The sequence below is a fragment of the Condylostylus longicornis genome, unplaced genomic scaffold (genome assembly GCF_029603195.1).
Source record: "Condylostylus longicornis isolate FDR11 unplaced genomic scaffold, ASM2960319v2 ptg000220l, whole genome shotgun sequence".
Taxonomy (NCBI): domain Eukaryota; kingdom Metazoa; phylum Arthropoda; class Insecta; order Diptera; family Dolichopodidae; genus Condylostylus; species Condylostylus longicornis.
Genome location: NW_026578187.1, coordinates 688,857 through 714,891, shown reverse-complemented (window position 1 = coordinate 714,891; position 26,035 = coordinate 688,857).

The window sequence follows — 26,035 nt, the reverse complement described above, 5'->3', positions numbered from 1 at the left end:
CACGTGTCTTCTGTCATCTGTCATCTGCATCTGCATCTGTCTTATGTAATCGGTCATCTATCATCTGCCATTGGCCATCTGTCATCTGTCATCTGTCATCTGTCGTCTGTCATCTGTCATCTGTCATCTATCATCTGTCATCTGTCATTTGTCATCTGTCATCTGTCATCTGTCATGTGTCATCTGTCATGTGTCATGTGTCATATGTCATCTGTCATTTGTCACCGGTCATCTGTAATTTATCACGTGTCTTCTGTCATCTGTCATTTGTTATCTGTCATCTGCATCTGCCATATGAAATATGTCAACTGTCATTTGTCGTCTTTCATCTGTCATCTGTCATCTGTCATCTATCATCTGTCATCTGTCATCTGTCATCTGTTATCTGTCATTTGTCATCTGCCACCTGTCATCTGTTATATGTCATCTGTCAACTGTCATATGTCATATCTTATACGTCATCTGTAATTTATCACGTGTCTTCTGTCATCTGTCATCTGCATCTGCATCTGTCTTATGTAATCGGTCATCTATCATCTGCCGTTGGCCATCTGTCATCTGTCATCTGTCATCTGTCATCTGTCATCTGTCATCTGTCATCTGTCATCTGTCATCTGTCATCTATCATCTGTCATCTGTCATTTGTCATCTGTCATCTGTCATCTGTCATCTGTCATCTGTCATCTGTCATCTGTCATCTGTCTTCTGTCATTTGTCATCTGTCCTCTGTCTTCTGTTTTTTGTCATCTGTCATCTGTTATCTGTCATCTATCATCTGTCATCTGTCATCTGTCATCTGTCTTCTGTCATTTGTCATCTGTCATCTGTTATCTGTCATCTGTCATCTGTCATTTGTCATCTGTCATCTGTCTTCTGTTTTTTGTCATCTGTCATCTGTTATCTGTCATCTATCATCTGTCATCTGTCATCTGTCATCTGTCATCTGTCATCTGTCATCTGTCATCTGTCTTCTGTCATTTGTCATCTGTCATCTGTTATCTGTCATCTGTCATCTGTCATCTGTCATCTATCATCTGTCATCTGTCATTTGTCATCTGTCATCTGTCATCTGTCATCTGTCATCTGTCATCTGTCATCTGTCATCTGTCTTCTGTCATTTGTCATCTGTCATCTGTCTTCTGTTTTTTGTCATCTGTCATCTGTTATCTGTCATCTATCATCTGTCATCTGTCATCTGTCATCTGTCATCTGTCATCTGTCATCTGTCATCTGTCTTCTGTCATTTGTCATCTGTCATCTGTTATCTGTCATCTGTCATCTGTCATCTGTCAGCTGTCATCTGCAATTGGCCATCTGTCATCTGTCATTTGTCATCTGTCATTTGCCATTTGTCATTTGTCATCTGTCAGCTATCATCTGTCATCTGTCATCTGTCATCTGTCATCTGTCATCTGTCATCTGTCATCTGTCATCTGTCATCTGTCTTCTGTCATTTGTCATCTGTCATCTGTTATCTGTCATCTGTCATCTGTCATCTGTCAGCTGTCATCTGCAATTGGCCATCTGTCATCTGTCATTTGTCATCTGTCATTTGCCATTTGTCATTTGTCATCTGTCAGCTATCATCTGTCATCTGTCATCTGTCATCTGTCATCTGTAATCTGTCATGTGTTATCTGTCATCTGTCATATGTCATCTGTCATCTTTCATATGTCATGTATCATCTGTCATCTGTAATCTGTCATGTGTCATCTGTCATCTGTCATCTTTCAGCTGTCATTTGTCATCTGTCATCTGTCATGTGTCATATGTCATCTGTCATTTGTCACCGGTCATCTGTAATTTATCACGTGTCTTCTGTCATCTGTCATTTGTTATCTGTCATCTGCATCTGCCATATGAAATATGTCAACTGTCATTTGTCGTCTTTCATCTGTCATCTGTCATCTGTCATCTATCATCTATCATCTGTCATCTGTCATCTGTTATCTGTCATTTGTCATCTGTCACCTGTCATCTGTTATATGTCATCTGTCAACTGTCATATGTCATATCTTATACGTCATCTGTAATTTATCACGTGTCTTCTGTCATCTGTCATCTGCATCTGCATCTGTCTTATGTAATCGGTCATCTATCATCTGCCATCTGTCATCTGTCATCTGTCATCTGTCATCTGTCATCTGTCATCTGTCATCTGTCATCTGTCATCTGTCATCTGTCATCTATCATCTGTCATCTGTCATTTGTCATCTGTCATCTGTCACCTGTCATCTGTCATTTGCAATCGGTCATCTGTCATATGTCATATGTCATCTGTCATCTGTCATCTATCATCTGTCATCTGTCATCTGTCATCTGTTATCTGTCATTTGTCATCTGTCATCTGTCATCTGTCATCTGTCATTTGTCATTTGTCATCTGTCATCTGTCATCTGTCTTCTGTCATTCGTCTTCTGTCATCTGTTATCTGTCATCTGTCATCTGTCAGCTGTCATCTGCCATTGGCCATCTATCATCTGTCATTTGTCATCTGTCATTTGCCATTTGTCATTTGTCATCTGTCAGCTATCATCTGTCATCTGTCATCTGTCATCTGTCATCTGTCATCTGTCATCTGTCATCTGTCATCTGTCATATGTCATATGTCATCTTTCATATGTCATCTATCATCTGTCATCTGTAATCTGTCATGTGTCATCTGTCATCTGTCATATGTCATCTGTCATCTTTCATATGTCATCTATCATCTGTCATCTGTCATCTGTCATTTGTCATCTGTCATTTGCCAACTGTCATCTGTCATCTGTCATCTATCATCTGTCATCTGTCATCTGTCATCTGTCATCTGTCATCGGTTATCTGTCATCTGTCATCTGTCATTTGTCATCGGTCATCTGTCTTCTGTTTTTTGTCATCTGTCATCTGTTATCTGTCATCTATCATCTGTCATCTGTCATCTGTCATCTGTCATCTGTCATCTGTCATCTGTCATCTGTCTTCTGTCATTTGTCATCTGTCATCTGTTATCTGTCATCTGTCATCTGTCATCTGTCAGCTGTCATCTGCAATTGGCCATCTGTCATCTGTCATTTGTCATCTGTCATTTGCCATTTGTCATTTGCCATTTGTCAGCTATCATCTGTCATCTGTCATCTGTCATCTGTCATCTGTCATATGTCATATGTCATCTTTCATATGTCATCTATCATGTGTCATCTGTAATCTGTCATGTGTCATCTGTTATCTGTGATATGTCATCTGTCATCTTTCATATGTCATCTATCATCTGTCATCTGTAATCTGTCATGTGTCATCTGTCATCTGTGATATGTCATCTGTCATCTTTCATATGTGATCTATCATATGTCATCTGTAATCTGTCATGTGTCATCTGTCATCTGTCATTTGTCATCTGTCATTTGTCATCTGTCATCTGTCATCTGTCATCTGTCATCTGTCATCTGTCATCTGTCATCTATCATCTGTCATCTGTCATCTGTAATCTGTTATCTGTCATTTGTCATCTGTCATCTGTCATCTGTCATTTGTCATTTGTCATCTGTCATCTGTCATCTGTCTTCTGTCATTCGTCTTCTGTCATCTGTTATCTGTCATCTGTCATCTGTCATCTGTCAGCTGTCATCTGCCATTGGCCATCTATCATCTGTCATTTGTCATCTGTCATTTGCCATTTGTCATTTGTCATCTGTCAGCTATCATCTGTCATCTGTCATCTGTCATCTGTCATCTGTCATATGTCATATGTCATCTTTCATATGTCATCTATCATCTGTCTTCTGTAATCTGTCATGTGTTATCTGTCATCTGTCATCTATCATCTGTCATATGTCATCTGTCATCTTTCATATGTCATCTATCATCTGTCATCTGTAATCTGTCATGTGTCATTTGTCATCTGTCATCTTTCAGCTGTCATTTGTCATCTGTCATCTGTCATCTGTCATCTGTCATCGGTCATCTGTCATCTGTCATCTATCAGCTGTCATCTGTCATATGTCATCTGTCATCTTTCATATGTCATCTATCATCTGTCATCTGTAATCTGTCATGTGTCATCTGTCATCTGTCATCTTTCAGCTGTCATTTGTCATCTGTCATCTGTCATTTGTCATCTGTCATCTGTCATTTGTCATCTGTCATTTGCCAACTGTCATCTGTCATCTGTCATCTATCATCTGTCATCTGTCATCTGTCATCTGTCATCGGTCATCTGTCATCTGTCTTCTGTCATCTTTCATCTATCATCTGTCATCTGTCATCTGTCATCTGTCATCGGTCATCTGTCTTCTGTCATTTGTCATCTGTCATCTGTCTTCTGTTTTTTGTCATCTGTCATCTGTCATCTGTCATCTGTCATCTATCAGCTGTCATCTGTCATATGTCATCTGTCATCTTTCATATGTCATCTATCATCTGTCATCTGTAATCTGTCATGTGTCATCTGTCATCTGTCATCTTTCAGCTGTCATCTGTCATCTGTCATCTGTCATCTGTCATCTGTCATCTGCAATCGGTCATCTGTCATATGTCATATTCATCTGTCATCTTTCATATGTCCTCTATCATCTGTCATCTGTAATCTGTCATGTGTCATCTGTCGTGTGTCATCTCTCATCTGTAATCTGTCATGTGTCATCTGTCATCTATCATCTGTCATCTGTCATTTGTCATCTGTCATCTGTCTTTTGTCATTTGTCATCTGTTATCTGTCATCTGTCATCTGTCATCTGTCATCTGTCATCTGTGATCTGTCATCTGTAATTTGTCATCTGTCATCTGTCATATGTCATCTGTCAGCTTTCATATGTCATCTACCATCTGTCATCTGTAATATGTCATGTGTCATCTGTCATCTTTCATTTGTCATTTGTTATCTGTCATTTGCCATCTGTCATCTGTCATCTATCATCTGTCATCTGTCATCTGTCATATGTCATCTGTCATCTGGCATCTGTCATCTGTTATCTGTCATCTGTCATCTGTGGTCTGTCATTTGTCATCTGTCATGTGTCTTCTGTCATTTGTCATCTGTCATCTGTCTTCTGTTTTTTGTCATCTGTCATCTGTTATCTGTCATCTGTCATCTGTCATTTGTCATCTGTCATCTGTCATCTGGCATCTGTCATCTGTCATCTGTCATCTGTCATCTGTCATCTGCAATCGGTCATCTGTCATATGTCATATTCATCTGTCATCTTTCATATGTCCTCTATCATCTGTCATCTGTAAACTGTCATGTGTCATCTGTCATCTGTCATCTTTCATCTGTCATTTGTCATCTGTCATTTGCCATCTGTCATCTGTCATCTATCATCTGTCATCTGTCATCTGTCATATGTCATCTGTCATCTGTCATCTGTCATCTGTCTTCCGTCATCTGTCTTCTGTCTTTTGTCATCTGTCATCTGTTATCTGTCATCTGTCATCTGTCATCTGTCATCTGTCACCTGTCATCTGTCATCTGTCATCTGTCATCTGTCATCTGTCATCTGTCATCTGTCATCTGTCATCTGTCATCTGTCATCTGTCATCTGTCATCTGTCATCTGTCATCTGTCATCTGTCATCTGTCATCTGTCATCTGTCATCTGTCATCTGTCATCTGTCATCTATCATCTGTCATCTGTCATCTGTCATCTGTCATCTGTCATCTGTCATCTGTCATCTGTCATCTGTCATCTGTCATCTGTCATCTGTCATCTGTCATCTGTCATCTGTCATCTGTCATCTGTCATCTGTCATCTGTCATCTGTCATCTGTCATCTGTCATCTGTCATCTGTCATCTGTCATCTGTCATTTGTCACCTGTCATCTGTCATATGTCATCTGCCAACTGTCATATGTCATATCTTATATGTCATCTGTAATTTATCACGTGTCTTCTGTTATCTGTCATCTGCATCTGCATCTGTCTTATGTAATCGGTCATCTATCATCTGTCATCTGTCATCTGTCATTTGTCATCTGTCATCTGTCATCTGTCATCTGTCATCGGTCATCTGTCATCTGTCATTTGTCATCTGTCATTTGCCATTTATCATTTGTCATCTGTCAGCTATCATCTGTCATCTGTCATCTGTCATCTGTCATCTGTCATCTGTCATATGTCATATGTCGTCTTTCATATGTCATCTACCATCTGTCATCTGTAATCTGTCATGTGTCATCTGTCATCTGTGATATGTCATCTGTCATCTTTCATATGTCATCTATCATCTGTCATCTGTAATCTGTCATGTGTCATCTGTCATCTGTCATCTGTCATCTGACGCCTGTCATCTGTCATCTGTAATCGGTCATATTTCATATGTCATCTATCATCTGTCATCTGTAATCTTTCATGTGTCATCTGTCATATGTCATCTGTCATCTATCATCTGTCTTCCGTCATCTGTCTTCTGTCTTTTGTCATTTGTCATCTGTTATCTGTCATCTGTCATCTGTCATCTGTCATCTGTCATCTGTCATATGTCATCTGTCATCTGTCATTTGCAATCGGTCATCTGTCATATGTCATATTCATCTGTCATCTTTCATATGTCCTCTATCATCTGTCATCTGTAATCTGTCATGTGTCATCTGTCATCAGTCATCTCTCATCTGCAATCTGTCATGTGTCATCTGTCATGTGTCATCTATCATCTGTCATCTGACGCCTGTCATCTGTCATCTGTAATCGGTCATATTTCATATGTCATCTATCATCTGTCATCTGTAATCTGTCATGTGTCATCTGTCATATGTCATCTGTGAGTTTTCATATGTCATCTATCATCTGTCATCTCTAATATGTTATGTGTTATCTGTCATCTGTCTTTTGTCATTTGTCATCTGTTATCTGTCATCTGTCATCTGTCATCTGTCATCTGTCATCTGTCATCTGTCATCTGTCATCTGTGATCTGTCATCTGTAATTTGTCATCTGTCATCTGTCATCTGTCATCTGTCATCTGACGCCTGTCATCTGTCATCTGTAATCGGTCATATTTCATATGTCATCTATCATCTGTCATCTGTAATCTTTCATGTGTCATCTGTCATATGTCATCTGTCATCTGTCATCTGTCATCTGTCTTCCGTCATCTGTCTTCTGTCTTTTGTCATTTGTCATCTGTTATCTGTCAGCTGTCATCTGTCATCTGTCATCTGTCATCTGTCATATGTCATCTGTCATCTGTCTTCTGTCATCTGTCTTCCGTCATCTGTCTTCTGTCTTTTGTCATCTGTCATCTGTTATCTGTCATCTGTCATCTGTCATCTGTCATCTGTCATCTGTCATCTGCAATCGGTCATCTGTCATATGTCATATTCATCTGTCATCTTTCATATGTCCTCTATCATCTGTCACCTGTAATCTGTCATGTGTCATCTGTCATATCTCATCTGTAATCTGTCATGTGTCATCTGTCATCTATCATCTGTCATCTGACGCCTGTCATCTGTCATCTGTAATCGGTCATATTTCATATGTCATCTATCATCTGTCATCTGTAATCTGTCATGTGTCATCTGTCATATGTCATCTGTCAGCTTTCATATGTCATCTATCATCTGTCATCTCTAATATGTTATGTGTCATCTGTCATCTGTCTTTTGTCATTTGTCATCTGTTATCTGTCATCTGTCATCTGTCATCTGTCATCTGTCATCTGTCATCTGTCATCTGTCATCTGTGATCTGTCATCTGTAATTTGTCATCTGTCATCTGTCATCTGTCATCTGTCATCTGACGCCTGTCATCTGTCATCTGTAATCGGTCATATTTCATATGTCATCTATCATCTGTCATCTGTAATCTTTCATGTGTCATCTGTCATATGTCATCTGTCATCTATCATCTGTCTTCCGTCATCTGTCTTCTGTCTTTTGTCATTTGTCATCTGTTATCTGTCATCTGTCATCTGTCATCTGTCATCTGTCATCTGTCATATGTCATCTGTCATCTGTCATTTGCAATCGGTCATCTGTCATATGTCATATTCATCTGTCATCTTTCATATGTCCTCTATCATCTGTCATCTGTAATCTGTCATGTGTCATCTGTCATCAGTCATCTCTCATCTGCAATCTGTCATGTGTCATCTGTCATGTGTCATCTATCATCTGTCATCTGACGCCTGTCATCTGTCATCTGTAATCGGTCATATTTCATATGTCATCTATCATCTGTCATCTGTAATCTGTCATGTGTCATCTGTCATATGTCATCTGTGAGTTTTCATATGTCATCTATCATCTGTCATCTCTAATATGTTATGTGTTATCTGTCATCTGTCTTTTGTCATTTGTCATCTGTTATCTGTCATCTGTCATCTGTCATCTGTCATCTGTCATCTGTCATCTGTCATCTGTCATCTGTGATCTGTCATCTGTAATTTGTCATCTGTCATCTGTCATCTGTCATCTGTCATCTGACGCCTGTCATCTGTCATCTGTAATCGGTCATATTTCATATGTCATCTATCATCTGTCATCTGTAATCTTTCATGTGTCATCTGTCATATGTCATCTGTCATCTGTCATCTGTCATCTGTCATCTGTCTTCCGTCATCTGTCTTCTGTCTTTTGTCATTTGTCATCTGTTATCTGTCAGCTGTCATCTGTCATCTGTCATCTGTCATCTGTCATATGTCATCTGTCATCTGTCTTCTGTCATCTGTCTTCCGTCATCTGTCTTCTGTCTTTTGTCATCTGTCATCTGTTATCTGTCATCTGTCATCTGTCATCTGTCATCTGTCATCTGTCATCTGCAATCGGTCATCTGTCATATGTCATATTCATCTGTCATCTTTCATATGTCCTCTATCATCTGTCACCTGTAATCTGTCATGTGTCATCTGTCATCTCTCATCTGTAATCTGTCATGTGTCATCTGTCATCTATCATCTGTCATCTGACGCCTGTCATCTGTCATCTGTAATCGGTCATATTTCATATGTCATCTATCATCTGTCATCTGTAATCTGTCATGTGTCATCTGTCATATGTCATCTGTCAGCTTTCATATGTCATCTATCATCTGTCATCTCTAATATGTTATGTGTCATCTGTCATCTGTCTTTTGTCATCTGTTATCTGTCATCTGTCATCTGTCATCTGTCATCTGTCATCTGTCATCTGTCATATGTCATCTGTCATCTGTCATCTGTCATCTGCAATCGGTCATCTGTCATATGTCATATTCATCTGTCATCTTTCATATGTCCTCTATCATCTGTCATCTGTAATCTGTCTTGTGTCATCTGTCATCTGTCATCTCTCATCTGTAATCTGTCATGTGTCATCTGTCATCTATCATCTGTCATCTGACGCCTGTCATCTGTCATCTGTAATCGGTCATATTTCATATGTCATCAATCATCTGTCATCTGTAATCTTTCATGTGTCATCTGTCATATGTCATCTGTTATCTGTCATCTGTCATCTGTCATCAGATGACAGATGACAGATGACAGATGACAGATGACAGATGACAGATGAGAGATGACAGATGACCGATGACAGATGACAGATGACAGATGACAAATGACAAATGACAGATGACAGATGACAGATGACAGATGACAGATGGCCAATGGCAAATGATAGATGACCGATTACATAAGACAGATGCTATCATCTGTCATCTGTCATTTGTCATCTGTCATCTGTCTTTTGTCATTTGTCATCTGTTATCTGTCATCTGTCATCTGTCATCTGTCATCTGTCATCTGTCATCTGTGATCTGTGATCTGTAATTTGTCATCTGTCATCTGTGATCTGTGATCTGTAATTTGTCATCTGTCATCTGTCATCTGTCATCTGACGCCTGTCATCTGTCATTTGTAATCGGTCATATTTCATATGTCATCTATCATCTGTCATCTGTCATCTGTCATCTGTCATCTGTCATCTGTCATCTGTCATCTGTCATCTGTCATCTGTCATCTGTCATCTGTCATCTGTCATCTATCATCTGTCATCTGTCATTTGTCATCTGTCATCTGTCGTCTGTCATGTGTCATCTGTCATGTGTCATGTGTCATATGTCATCTGTCATTTGTCACCGGTCATCTGTAATTTATCACGTGTCTTCTGTCATCTGTCACTTGTTATCTGTCATCTGCATCTGCCATATGAAATATGTCAACTGTCATTTGTCATCTTTCATCTGTCATCTGTCATCTGCCACCTGTCATCTGTCATCTGTCATCTGTCATCTGTCTTCTGTCTTCTGTCATTTGTAATCTGTCGTCTGTCATCTGTCATGTGTCATCCGTCATCTGTCATATCTCATCTGTCATCTATCATCTGTCATCTGTCATCTGTCATCTGTCACATGTCAGCTGTCATCTGTCATCTGTCATCTGTCCCTCTGTCATGTGTCATCTGTCATGTGTCATCTATAACATGTCATCCTTCATCTGTCAGCTGTCGTCTGTCATCTGTCATCTGTCAGCTGTAATTTGTTATGTGTCATATGTCATCTGTCATCTGTCACCGGTCATCTGTAATTTATCACGTGTCTTCTGTCATCTGTCACTTGTTATCTGTCATCTGCATCTGCCATATGAAATATGTCAACTGTCATTTGTCATCTTTCATCTGTCATCTGTCATCTGCCACCTGTCATCTGTCATCTGTCATCTGTCATCTGTCTTCTGTCTTCTGTCATTTGTAATCTGTCGTCTGTCATCTGTCATGTGTCATCCGTCATCTGTCATATCTCATCTGTCATCTATCATCTGTCATCTGTCATCTATCATCTGTCATCTGTCATTTGTCATCTGTCATCTGTCGTCTGTCATGTGTCATCTGTCATGTGTCATGTGTCATATGTCATCTGTCATTTGTCACCGGTCATCTGTAATTTATCACGTGTCTTCTGTCATCTGTCGTTTGTTATCTGTCATCTGCATCTGCCATATGAAATCTGTCATCTGTCATTTGTAATCTGTCGTCTGTCATCTGTCATGTGTCATCTGTCATCTGTCATCTGTCATCTATCATCTGTCACCTGTCATCTGTCATCTGTCATCTGCAACAGGTCATCTGTCATATGTCTTATCTCATCTGTCATCTTTCATATGTCATTTATCACCTGTCATCTGTCATCTGTCATGTGTCATCTGTCATCTGTCATCTGTCATCTATCATCTGTCACCTGTCATCTATCATCTGCAATAGGTCATCTGTCATGTGTCTTATCTCATCTGTCATCTTTCATATGTCATCTATCACCTGTCATCTGTCATCTGTCATGTGTCATCTGTCATGTGTCATCTGTCACATGTCATCTGTCATCTGTCAGCTCTTGTCTGTCATCTGTCATCTGTCAAAAGTAATTTGTCATGTGTCATATGTCATCTGTCATCTGTCATCTGTCATCTGTCATCTGTCATCTGTCATCTGTCATCTGTCATATGTCATCTTTCATATGTCATCTATCATCTGTCATTTGTAATCTGCCATGTGTCATCTGTCATCTGTCATCTTTCAGCTGTCATTTGTCATCTGTCATCTGTCATTTGTCATCTGTCATCTGTCATCTGTCATGTGTCATCTGTCATCTGTCATTTGTCATCTGTCATCTGTCATCTGTCTTCTGTCATTTGTCATCTGTCATCTGTTATCTGTCATCTGTCATCTGTCATCTGTCAGCTGTCATCTGCCATTGGCCATCTATCATCTGTCATGTGTCATCTGTCATCTGTCATTTGTCATCTGTCATCTGTCATCTGTCTTCTGTCATTTGTCATCTGTCATCTGTTATCTGTCATCTGTCATCTGTCATCTGTCAGCTGTCATCTGCCATTGGCCATCTATCATCTGTCATGTGTCATCTGTCATCTGTCATTTGTCATCTGTCATCTGTCATCTGTCTTCTGTCATGTGTCATCTGTCATGTGTCATCTGTCACATGTCATCTGTCATTTGTCAGCTCTTGTCTGTCATCTGTCATCTGTCAAAAGTAATTTGTCATGTGTCATATGTCATCTGTCATCTGTCATCTGTCATCTGTCATCTGTCATCTGTCATCTGTCATCTGTCATATGTCATCTTTCATATGTCATCTATCATCTGTCATTTGTAATCTGCCATGTGTCATCTGTCACCTGTCATCTTTCAGCTGTCATCTGTCATCTGTCATCTGTCATCTGTCATCTGTCATCTGTCATCTGTCACCTGTCACCTGTCATCTGTCATTTGCAATCGGTCATCTGTCATATGTCATATGTCATCTGTCATCTGTCATCTATCATCTGTCATCTGTCATCTGTCATCTGTCATGTGTCATCTGTCATCTGTCATTTGTCATCTGTCATCTGTCATCTGTCTTCTGTCATTTGTCATCTGTCATCTGTTATCTGTCATCTGTCATCTGTCATCTGTCAGCTGTCATCTGCCATTGGCCATCTATCATCTGTCATTTGTCATCTGTCATTTGCCATTTGTCATTTGTCATCTGTCAGCTATCATCTGTCATCTGTCACCTGTCTTCTGTCATTTGTCATCTGTAATCTGTTATCTGTCATCTGTCATTTGTCATCTGTAATCTGTCGTCTGTCATTTGTGATCTGTCATCTGTCATCTGTCATCTGTCATCTATCATCTGTCATCTGTCATCTGTCATCTGTCATCTCTCATCTGTCACCTGTCACCAGTCATCTGTCATTTGCAATCGGTCATCTGTCATATGTCATATGTCATCTGTCATCTGTCATCTATCATCTGTCATCTGTCATCTGTCATTTGTCATCTGTAATCTGTTATCTGTCATCTGTCATTTGTCATCTGTTATCTGTCATCTGTCATTTGTCATCTGTAATCTGTCGTCTGTCATTTGTGATCTGTCATCTGTCATCTGTCATCTGTCATCTGTCATCTGTCATCTGTCATCTGTCATCTGTCATCTGTCATCTGTCATCTGTCATCTGTCATCTGTCATCTGTCATCTGTCATCTGTCATCTGTCACCTGTCACCTGTCATCTGTCATTTGCAATCGGTCATCTGTCATATGTCATATGTCATCTGTCATCTGTCATCTATCATCTGTCATCTGTCATCTGTCATCTGTCATGTGTCATCTGTCATCTGTCATTTGTCATCTGTCATCTGTCATCTGTCTTCTGTCATTTGTCATCTGTCATCTGTTATCTGTCATCTGTCATCTGGCATATGTCATCTGTCATCTGTCATCTGTCATCTGGCATCTGTCATCTGTCATCTGTCATCTGTCATCTGTCATCTGTCATCTGTCATCTGTCATCTGTCATCTGTCATCTGTCATCTGTCATCTGTCATCTGTCATCTGTCATCTGTCATCTGTCATCTGTCATCTGTCACCTGTCTTCTGTCATTTGTCATCTGTAATCTGTTATCTGTCATCGGTCATCTGTCATCTGTCATCTGTCATCTGTCATCTGTCATCTGTCATCTGTCATCTGTCATCTGTCATCTGTCATCTGTCATCTGTCATCTGTCATCTATCATCTGTCATCTGTCATCTGTCATCTGTCATCTGTTATCTGTCATTTGTCATCTGTCACCTGTCATCTGTTATATGTCATCTGTCAACTGTCATATGTCATATCTTATACGTCATCTGTAATTTATCACGTGTCTTCTGTCATCTGCATCTGCATCTGTCTTATGTAATCGGTCATCTATCATTTGCCATTGGCCATCTGTCATCTGTCATCTGTCATCTGTCATCTGTCATTTGTCATCTGTCATCTGTCATCTGTCATCGGTCATCTGTCATCTCTCATCTGTCATCTGTCATCTGTCATCTGTCATCTGTCATCTGTCATCTGTAATCTGTCATCTGTCATCTGTCATCTGTCATCTATCATCTGTCATCTGTCATCTGTCATCTGTTATCTGTCATTTGTCATCTGTCACCTGTCATCTGTTATATGTCATCTGTCAACTGTCATATGTCATATCTTATACGTCATCTGTAATTTATCATGTGTCTTCTGTCATCTGTCATCTGCATCTGCATTTGTCTTATGTAATCGGTCATCTATCATCTGCCATTGGCCATCTGTCATCTGTCATCTGTCATCTGTGATCTGTCGTCTGTCATCTGTCATCTGTCATTTGTCATCTGTCATCTGTTATCTGTCATCGGTCATCTGTCATCTGTCATCTCTCATCTGTCATCTGTCATCTGTCATCTGTCATCTGTCATCTGTCATCTGTCATCTATCATCTGTCATCTGTCATCTGTCATCTGTCATCTGTTATCTGTCATTTGTCATTTGTAACCTGTCATCTGTTATATGTCATCTGTCAACTGTCATATGTCATATCTTATACGTCATCTGTAATTTATCACGTGTCTTCTGTCATCTGTCATCTGCATCTGCATCTGGCTTATGTAATCGGTCATCTATCATCTGCCATTAGCCATCTGTCATCTGTCATCTGTCATCTGTCATCTGTCATCTGTCATCTGTCATCTGTCATCTGTCATCTGTCATCTATCATCTGTCATCTGTCATCTGTCATCTGTCATCTGTTATCTGTCATTTGTCATCTGTCACCTGTCATCTGTTATATGTCATCTGTCAACTGTCATATGTCATATCTTATACGTCATCTGTAATTTATCACGTGTCTTCTGTCATCTGCATCTGCATCTGTCTTATGTAATCGGTCATCTATCATTTGCCATTGGCCATCTGTCATCTGTCATCTGTCATCTGTCATCTGTCATTTGTCATCTGTCATCTGTCATCTGTCATCGGTCATCTGTCATCTCTCATCTGTCATCTGTCATCTGTCATCTGTCATCTGTCATCTGTCATCTGTAATCTGTCATCTGTCATCTGTCATCTGTCATCTATCATCTGTCATCTGTCATCTGTCATCTGTTATCTGTCATTTGTCATCTGTCACCTGTCATCTGTTATATGTCATCTGTCAACTGTCATATGTCATATCTTATACGTCATCTGTAATTTATCATGTGTCTTCTGTCATCTGTCATCTGCATCTGCATTTGTCTTATGTAATCGGTCATCTATCATCTGCCATTGGCCATCTGTCATCTGTCATCTGTCATCTGTGATCTGTCGTCTGTCATCTGTCATCTGTCATTTGTCATCTGTCATCTGTTATCTGTCATCGGTCATCTGTCATCTGTCATCTCTCATCTGTCATCTGTCATCTGTCATCTGTCATCTGTCATCTGTCATCTGTCATCTATCATCTGTCATCTGTCATCTGTCATCTGTCATCTGTTATCTGTCATTTGTCATTTGTAACCTGTCATCTGTTATATGTCATCTGTCAACTGTCATATGTCATATCTTATACGTCATCTGTAATTTATCACGTGTCTTCTGTCATCTGTCATCTGCATCTGCATCTGGCTTATGTAATCGGTCATCTATCATCTGCCATTAGCCATCTGTCATCTGTCATCTGTCATCTGTCATCTGTCATTTGTCATTTGTCACCTGTCATCTGTCATATGTCATCTGTCAACTGTCATATGTCATATCTTATATGTCATCTGTAATTTATCACGTGTCTTCTGTCATCTGTCATCTGCATCTGCATCTGTCTTATGTAATCGGTCATCTATCATCTGCCATTGGCCATCTGTCATCTGTCATCTGTCATCTGTCATCTGTCATTTGTCATGTGTCATCTGTCATCTGTCATCTGTCATCTGTCATCTGTCATCTGTTATCTGTCATTTGTCATTTGTCACCTGTCATCTGTCATATGTCATCTGTCAACGGTCATATGTCATATCTTATATGTCATCTGTAATTTATCACGTGTCTTCTGTCATCTGTCATCTGCATCTGCATCTGTCTTATGTAATCGGTCATCTATCATCTGCCATTGGCCATCTGTCATCTGTCATCTGTCATCTGTCATCTGTCATCTGTCGTTTGTCATCTGTCATCTGTCATCTGTCATCGGTCATCTGTCATCTGTCATCTGTCATCTGTCATCTGTCACCTGTCATCTGTCATCTGTCATCTGTCATCTGTCATCTGTCATCTGTCATCTGTCGTCTGTCATCTGTCATCTGTCATTTGTCATCTGTCATCTGTCATCTGTCATCGGTCATCTGTCATCTGTCATCTGTCATCTGTCATCTGTCATCTGTCATCTGTCATCTGTCATCTGTCATCTGTCATCTGTCATCTGTCATCTGTCATCTGTCATCTGTCATCTGTCATCTATCATCTGTCATCTGTCATCTGTTATCTGTCATTTGTCATTTGTCACCTGTCATCTGTCATATGTCATCTGTCAACGGTCATATGTCATATCTTATATGTCATCTGTAATTTATCACGTGTCTTCTGTCATCTGTCATCTGCATCTGCATCTGTCTTATGTAATCGGTCATCTATCATCTGCCATTGGCCATCTCTCATCTGTCATCTGTCATCTGTCATCTGTCATCTGTCGTTTGTCATCTGTCATCTGTCATCTGTCATCGGTCTTCTGTCATCTGTCATCTGTCATCTGTCATCTGTCACCTGTCATCTGTCATCTGTCATCTGTCATCTGTCATCTGTCATCTGTCATCTGTCGTCTGTCATCTGTCATCTGTCATTTGTCATCTGTCATCTGTCATCTGTCATCGGTCATCTGTCATCTGTCATCTGTCATCTGTCATCTGGCATCTGTCATCTGTCATCTGTCATCTGTCATCTGTCATCTGTCATCTGTCATCTGTCATCTGTCATCTGTCATCTGTCATCTGTCATCTGTCATCTGTCATCTGTCATCTGTCATCTGTCATCTGTCATCTGTCATCTGTCACCTGTCTTCTGTCATTTGTCATCTGTAATCTGTTATCTGTCATCGGTCATCTGTCATCTGTCATCTGTCATCTGTCATCTGTCATCTGTCATCTGTCATCTGTCATCTGTCATCTGTCATCTGTCATCTGTCATCTGTCATCTATCATCTGTCATCTGTCATCTGTCATCTGTCATCTGTTATCTGTCATTTGTCATCTGTCACCTGTCATCTGTTATATGTCATCTGTCAACTGTCGTATGTCATATCTTATACGTCATCTGTAATTTATCACGTGTCTTCTGTCATCTGCATCTGCATCTGTCTTATGTAATCGGTCATCTATCATTTGCCATTGGCCATCTGTCATCTGTCATCTGTCATCTGTCATCTGTCATTTGTCATCTGTCATCTGTCATCTGTCATCGGTCATCTGTCATCTCTCATCTGTCATCTGTCATCTGTCATCTGTCATCTGTCATCTGTAATCTGTCATCTGTCATCTGTCATCTGTCATCTATCATCTGTCATCTGTCATCTGTCATCTGTTATCTGTCATTTGTCATCTGTCACCTGTCATCTGTTATATGTCATCTGTCAACTGTCATATGTCATATCTTATACGTCATCTGTAATTTATCATGTGTCTTCTGTCATCTGTCATCTGCATCTGCATTTGTCTTATGTAATCGGTCATCTATCATCTGCCATTGGCCATCTGTCATCTGTCATCTGTCATCTGTGATCTGTCGTCTGTCATCTGTCATCTGTCATTTGTCATCTGTCATCTGTTATCTGTCATCGGTCATCTGTCATCTGTCATCTCTCATCTGTCATCTGTCATCTGTCATCTGTCATCTGTCATCTGTCATCTATCATCTGTCATCTGTCATCTGTCATCTGTCATCTGTTATCTGTCATTTGTCATTTGTAACCTGTCATCTGTTATATGTCATCTGTCAACTGTCATATGTCATATCTTATACGTCATCTGTAATTTATCACGTGTCTTCTGTCATCTGTCATCTGCATCTGCATCTGGCTTATGTAATCGGTCATCTATCATCTGCCATTAGCCATCTGTCATCTGTCATCTGTCATCTGTCATCTGTCATTTGTCATTTGTCACCTGTCATCTGTCATATGTCATCTGTCAACTGTCATATGTCATATCTTATATGTCATCTGTAATTTATCACGTGTCTTCTGTCATCTGTCATCTGCATCTGCATCTGTCTTATGTAATCGGTCATCTATCATCTGCCATTGGCCATCTGTCATCTGTCATCTGTCATTAGTCATCTGTCATTTGTCATGTGTCATCTGTCATCTGTCATCTGTCATCTGTCATCTGTCATCTGTTATCTGTCATTTGTCATTTGTCACCTGTCATCTGTCATATGTCATCTGTCAACGGTCATATGTCATATCTTATATGTCATCTGTAATTTATCACGTGTCTTCTGTCATCTGTCATCTGCATCTGCATCTGTCTTATGTAATCGGTCATCTATCATCTGCCATTGGCCATCTGTCATCTGTCATCTGTCATCTGTCATCTGTCGTTTGTCATCTGTCATCTGTCATCTGTCATCGGTCATCTGTCATCTGTCATCTGTCATCTGTCATCTGTCACCTGTCATCTGTCATCTGTCATCTGTCATCTGTCATCTGTCATCTGTCATCTGTCGTCTGTCATCTGTCATCTGTCATTTGTCATCTGTCATCTGTCATCTGTCATCGGTCATCTGTCATCTGTCATCTGTCATCTGTCATCTGTCATCTGTCATCTGTCATCTGTCATCTGTCATCTGTCATCTGTCATCTGTCATCTGTCATCTGTCATCTGTCATCTGTCATCTGTCATCTATCATCTGTCATCTGTCATCTGTTATCTGTCATTTGTCATCTGTCACCTGTCATCTGTTATATGTCATCTGTCAACTGTCATATGTCATATCTTATACGTCATCTGTAATTTATCACGTGTCTTCTGTCATCTGTCATCTGCATCTGCATCTGTCTTATGTAATCGGTCATCTATCATCTGCCATTGGCCATCTGTCATCTGTCATCTCTCATCTGTAATCTGTCATGTGTCATCTGTCATCTGTCATCTATCATCTGTCATCTGTCATTTGTCATCTGTCATCTGTCTTTTGTCATTTGTCATCTGTTATCTGTCATCTGTCATCTGTCATCTGTCATCTGTCATCTGTCATCTGTCATCTGTCATCTGTGATCTGTGATCTGTAATTTGTCATCTGTCATCTGTGATCTGTGATCTGTAATTTGTCATCTGTCATCTGTCATCTGTCATCTGACGCCTGTCATCTGTCATTTGTAATCGGTCATATTTCATATGTCATCTATCATCTGTCATCTGTCATCTGTCATCTGTCATCTGTCATCTGTCATCTGTCATCTGTCATCTGTCATCTGTCATCTGTCATCTGTCATCTATCATCTGTCATCTGTCATTTGTCATCTGTCATCTGTCATCTGTCATGTGTCATCTGTCATGTGTCATGTGTCATATGTCATCTGTCATTTGTCACCGGTCATCTGTAATTTATCACGTGTCTTCTGTCATCTGTCACTTGTTATCTGTCATCTGCATCTGCCATATGAAATATGTCAACTGTCATTTGTCATCTTTCATCTGTCATCTGTCATCTGCCACCTGTCATCTGTCATCTGTCATCTGTCATCTGTCTTCTGTCTTCTGTCATTTGTAATCTGTCGTCTGTCATCTGTCATGTGTCATCCGTCATCTGTCATATCTCATCTGTCATCTATCATCTGTCATCTGTCATCTGTCATCTGTCACATGTCATCTGTCATCTGTCATCTGTCATCTGTCCCTCGGTCATGTGTCATCTGTCATGTGTCATCTATAACATGTCATCCTTCATCTGTCAGCTGTCGTCTGTCATCTGTCATCTGTCAGCTGTAATTTGTTATGTGTCATATGTCATCTGTCATCTGTCACCGGTCATCTGTAATTTATCACGTGTCTTCTGTCATCTGTCGTTTGTTATCTGTCATCTGCATCTGCCATATGAAATCTGTCATCTGTCATTTGTAATCTGTCGTCTGTCATCTGTCATGTGTCAGCTGTCATCTGTCATCTGTCATCTATCATCTGTCACCTGTCATCTGTCATCTGTCATCTGCAACAGGTCATCTGTCATATGTCTTATCTCATCTGTCATCTTTCATATGTCATTTATCACCTGTCATCTGTCATCTGTCATGTGTCATCTGTCATCTGTCATCTGTCATCTATCATCTGTCACCTGTCATCTATCATCTGCAATAGGTCATCTGTCATGTGTCTTATCTCATCTGTCATCTTTCATATGTCATCTATCACCTGTCATCTGTCATCTGTCATGTGTCATCTGTCATGTGTCATCTGTCACATGTCATCTGTCATCTGTCAGCTCTTGTCTGTCATCTGTCATCTGTCAACAGTAATTTGTCATGTGTCATATGTCATCTGTCATCTGTCATCTGTCATCTGTCATCTGTCATCTGTCATCTGTCATCTGTCATCTGTCATATGTCATCTTTCATATGTCATCTATCATCTGTCATTTGTAATCTGCCATGTGTCATCTGTCATCTGTCATCTTTCAGCTGTCATTTGTCATCTGTCATCTGTCATTTGTCATCTGTCATCTGTCATTTGTCATCTGCCATTTGCCATCTGTCATCTGTCATCTATTATCTGTCATCTGTCATCTGTCATCTGTCATCTGTCATCTGTCATCTGTCATCTGTCATCTGTCATCTGTCATCTGTCATCTGTCTTCTGTCACTTGTCATCTGTTATCTGTTATCTGTCATCTGTCATCTGTCATCTGTCATCTGTCATCTGTCATCTGTCATCTGTCATCTGTCATCTGTCATCTGTCATCTGTCATCTGTCATCTGTCATCTGTCATCTGTCATCTTTCACCTGTCATCTGTCATCTGCATCAGCATCTGTCATCTGTCGTCTGTCATCTGTCGTCTGTCATCTGTCATCTTATATGGCATCTGTCACATTTCATCTGTCATTTGTCATCTGTCATCTGTCATATGTCATCTGTCATCTTTCATATGTCATCTATCATCTGTCATCTGTAATATGTCATGTGTCATCTGTCATCTTTCATCTGTCATTTGTCATCTGTCATTTGCCATCTGTCATCTGTCATCTATCATCTGTCATCTGTCATCTGTCAACTGTCATCTGTCATCTGTAATCTGTCATCTGTCATCTGTCATCTGTCATCTGTCATCTGTCATCTGTCATCTGTCATCTGTCATCTGTCATCTGTCATCTGTCATCTGTCATCTGTCATCTGTCATCTGTCATATGTCATCTGTCATCTGGCATCTGTCATCTGTCATCTGTCATCTGTCATCTGGCATCTGTCATCTGTCATCTGTCATCTGTCATCTGTCATCTGTCATCTGTCATCTGTCATCTGTCATCTGTCATCTGTCATCTGTCATCTGTCATCTGTCATCTGTCACCTGTCTTCTGTCATTTGTCATCTGTAATCTGTTATCTGTCATCTGTCATTTGTCATCTGTAATCTGTCGTCTGTCATTTGTGATCTGTCATCTGTCATCTGTCATCTGTCATCTGTCATCTGTCATCTGTCATCTGTCATCTGTCATCTGTCATCTGTCATCTGTCATCTGTCATCTGTCATCTGTCATCTGTCATCTGTCATCTGTCATCTGTCATCTGTCATCTGTCATCTGTCACCTGTCACCTGTCATCTGTCATTTGCAATCGGTCATCTGTCATATGTCATATGTCATCTGTCATCTGTCATCTATCATCTGTCATCTGTCATCTGTCATCTGTCATGTGTCATCTGTCATCTGTCATTTGTCATCTGTCATCTGTCATCTGTCTTCTGTCATTTGTCATCTGTCATCTGTTATCTGTCATCTGTCATCTGTCATCTGTCAGCTGTCATCTGCCATTGGCCATCTATCATCTGTCATTTGTCATCTGTCATTTGCCATTTGTCATTTGTCATCTGTCAGCTATCATCTGTCATCTGTCATCTGTCATCTGTCATCTGTCATCTGTCATATGTCATATGTTATCTTTCATATGTCATCTATCATCTGTCATCTGTAATCTGTCATCTGTATTCTGTCATGTGTCATCTGTCATCTTTCAGCTGTCATTTGTCATCTGTCATCTGTCATTTGTCATCTGTCATCTGTCATTCGTCATCTGTCATTTGCCAACTGTCATCTGCCATCTATCATCTGTCATCTGTCATCTGTCATCTGTCTTCTGTCATTTGTCATCTGTCATCTGTCATCTGTTATCTGTCATCTGTCATCTGTCATCTGTCATCTGTCGTCTGTCACCTGTAATCTGTCATCTCTCATCTGTAATCTGTCATGTGTCATCTGTAATCTGTCATCTGTCATCTGTCATCTGCCATTGGCCATTTGTCATCTGTCATCTGTCATCTATCATCTGTCATCTGTCATCTGTTATCTGTCATTTGTCATCTGTCACCTGTCATCTGTTATATGTCATCTGTCAAATGTCATATGTCATATCTTATACGTCATCTGTAATTTATCACGTGTCTTCTGTCATCTGTCATCTGCATCTGCATCTGTCTTATGTAATCGGTCATCTATCATCTGCCATTAGCCATCTGTCATCTGTCATCTGTCATTTGTCATTTGTCACCTGTCATCTGTCATATGTCATCTGTCAACTGTCATATGTCATATCTTATATGTCATATGTAATTTATCACGTGTCTTCTGTCATCTGTCATCTGCATCTGCATCTGTCTTATGTAATCGGTCATCTATCATCTGCCATTGGCCATCTGTCATCTGTCATCTGTCATCTGTCATCTGTCATTTGTCATCTGTCATCTGTCATCTGTCATCTGTCATCTGTCATCTGTCATCTGTCATTTGTCATTTGTCACCTGTCATCTGTCATATGTCATCTGTCAACTGTCATATGTCATCTGTCATCTGTCATCTATCATCTGTCATCTGTCATCTGTCATCTGTTATCTGTCATTTGTCATCTGTCACCTGTCATCTGTTATATGTCATCTGTCAACTGTCATATGTCATATCTTATACGTCATCTGTAATTTATCACGTGTCTTCTGTCATCTGTCATCTGCATCTGCATCTGTCTTATGTAATCGGTCATCTATCATCTGCCATTAGCCATCTGTCATCTGTCATTTGTCATTTGTCACCTGTCTTCTGTCATATGTCATCTGTCAACTGTCATATGTCATATCTTATATGTCATCTGTAATTTTTCACGGGTCTTCTGTCATCTGTCATCTGCATCTGCATCTGTCTTATGTAATCGGTCATCTATCATCTGCCATTGGCCATCTGTCATCTGTCATCTGTCATCTGTCATTTGTCATCTGTCATCTGTCATCTGTCATCGGTCATCTGTCATCTGTCATCTGTCACATGTCATCTGTCATCTGTCATCTGTCATCTGTCCCTCGGTCATGTGTCATCTGTCATGTGTCATCTATAACATGTCATCCTTCATCTGTCAGCTGTCGTCTGTCATCTGTCATCTGTCAGCTGTAATTTGTTATGTGTCATATGTCATCTGTCATCTGTCACCGGTCATCTGTAATTTATCACGTGTCTTCTGTCATCTGTCGTTTGTTATCTGTCATCTGCATCTGCCATATGAAATCTGTCATCTGTCATTTGTAATCTGTCGTCTGTCATCTGTCATGTGTCAGCTGTCATCTGTCATCTGTCATCTATCATCTGTCACCTGTCATCTGTCATCTGTCATCTGCAACAGGTCATCTGTCATATGTCTTATCTCATCTGTCATCTTTCATATGTCATTTATCACCTGTCATCTGTCATCTGTCATGTGTCATCTGTCATCTGTCATCTGTCATCTATCATCTGTCACCTGTCATCTATCATCTGCAATAGGTCATCTGTCATGTGTCTTATCTCATCTGTCATCTTTCATATGTCATCTATCACCTGTCATCTGTCATCTGTCATGTGTCATCTGTCATGTGTCATCTGTCACATGTCATCTGTCATCTGTCAGCTCTTGTCTGTCATCTGTCATCTGTCAACAGTAATTTGTCATGTGTCATATGTCATCTGTCATCTGTCATCTGTCATCTGTCATCTGTCATCTGTCATCTGTCATCTGTCATCTGTCATATGTCATCTTTCATATGTCATCTATCATCTGTCATTTGTAATCTGCCATGTGTCATCTGTCATCTGTCATCTTTCAGCTGTCATTTGTCATCTGTCATCTGTCATTTGTCATCTGTCATCTGTCATTTGTCATCTGTCATTTGCCATCTGTCATCTGTCATCTATTATCTGTCATCTGTCATCTGTCATCTGTCATCTGTCATCTGTCATCTGTCATCTGTCATCTGTCATCTGTCATCTGTCATCTGTCTTCTGTCACTTGTCATCTGTTATCTGTTATCTGTCATCTGTCATCTGTCATCTGTCATCTGTCATCTGTCATCTGTCATCTGTCATCTGTCATCTGTCATCTGTCATCTGTCATCTGTCATCTGTCATCTGTCATCTGTCATCTTTCACCTGTCATCTGTCATCTGCATCTGCATCTGTCATCTGTCGTCTGTCATCTGTCGTCTGTCATCTGTCATCTTATATGGCATCTGTCACATTTCATCTGTCATTTGTCATCTGTCATCTGTCATATGTCATCTGTCATCTTTCATATGTCATCTATCATCTGTCATCTGTAATATGTCATGTGTCATCTGTCATCTTTCATCTGTCATTTGTCATCTGTCATTTGCCATCTGTCATCTGTCATCTATCATCTGTCATCTGTCATCTGTCAACTGTCATCTGTCATCTGTAATCTGTCATCTGTCATCTGTCATCTGTCATCTGTCATCTGTCATCTGTCATCTGTCATCTGTCATCTGTCATCTGTCATCTGTCATCTGTCATCTGTCATCTGTCATCTGTCATCTGTCATCTGTCATCTGTCATATGTCATCTGTCATCTGGCATCTGTCATCTGTCATCTGTCATCTGTCATCTGGCATCTGTCATCTGTCATCTGTCATCTGTCATCTGTCATCTGTCATCTGTCATCTGTCATCTGTCATCTGTCATCTGTCATCTGTCATCTGTCATCTGTCATCTGTCATCTGTCATCTGTCATCTGTCACCTGTCTTCTGTCATTTGTCATCTGTAATCTGTTATCTGTCATCTGTCATTTGTCATCTGTAATCTGTCGTCTGTCATTTGTGATCTGTCATCTGTCATCTGTCATCTGTCATCTGTCATCTGTCATCTGTCATCTGTCATCTGTCATCTGTCATCTGTCATCTGTCATCTGTCATCTGTCATCTGTCATCTGTCATCTGTCATCTGTCATCTGTCATCTGTCACCTGTCACCTGTCATCTGTCATTTGCAATCGGTCATCTGTCATATGTCATATGTCATCTGTCATCTGTCATCTATCATCTGTCATCTGTCATCTGTCATCTGTCATGTGTCATCTGTCATCTGTCATTTGTCATCTGTCATCTGTCATCTGTCTTCTGTCATTTGTCATCTGTCATCTGTTATCTGTCATCTGTCATCTGTCATCTGTCAGCTGTCATCTGCCATTGGCCATCTATCATCTGTCATTTGTCATCTGTCATTTGCCATTTGTCATTTGTCATCTGTCAGCTATCATCTGTCATCTGTCATCTGTCATCTGTCATCTGTCATCTGTCATATGTCATATGTCATCTTTCATATGTCATCTATCATCTGTCATCTGTAATCTGTCATCTGTATTCTGTCATGTGTCATCTGTCATCTTTCAGCTGTCATTTGTCATCTGTCATCTGTCATTTGTCATCTGTCATCTGTCATTCGTCATCTGTCATTTGCCAACTGTCATCTGCCATCTATCATCTGTCATCTGTCATCTGTCATCTGTCTTCTGTCATTTGTCATCTGTCATCTGTCATCTGTTATCTGTCATCTGTCATCTGTCATCTGTCATCTGTCGTCTGTCACCTGTAATCTGTCATCTCTCATCTGTAATCTGTCATGTGTCATCTGTAATCTGTCATCTGTCATCTGTCATCTGCCATTGGCCATTTGTCATCTGTCATCTGTCATCTATCATCTGTCATCTGTCATCTGTTATCTGTCATTTGTCATCTGTCACCTGTCATCTGTTATATGTCATCTGTCAAATGTCATATGTCATATCTTATACGTCATCTGTAATTTA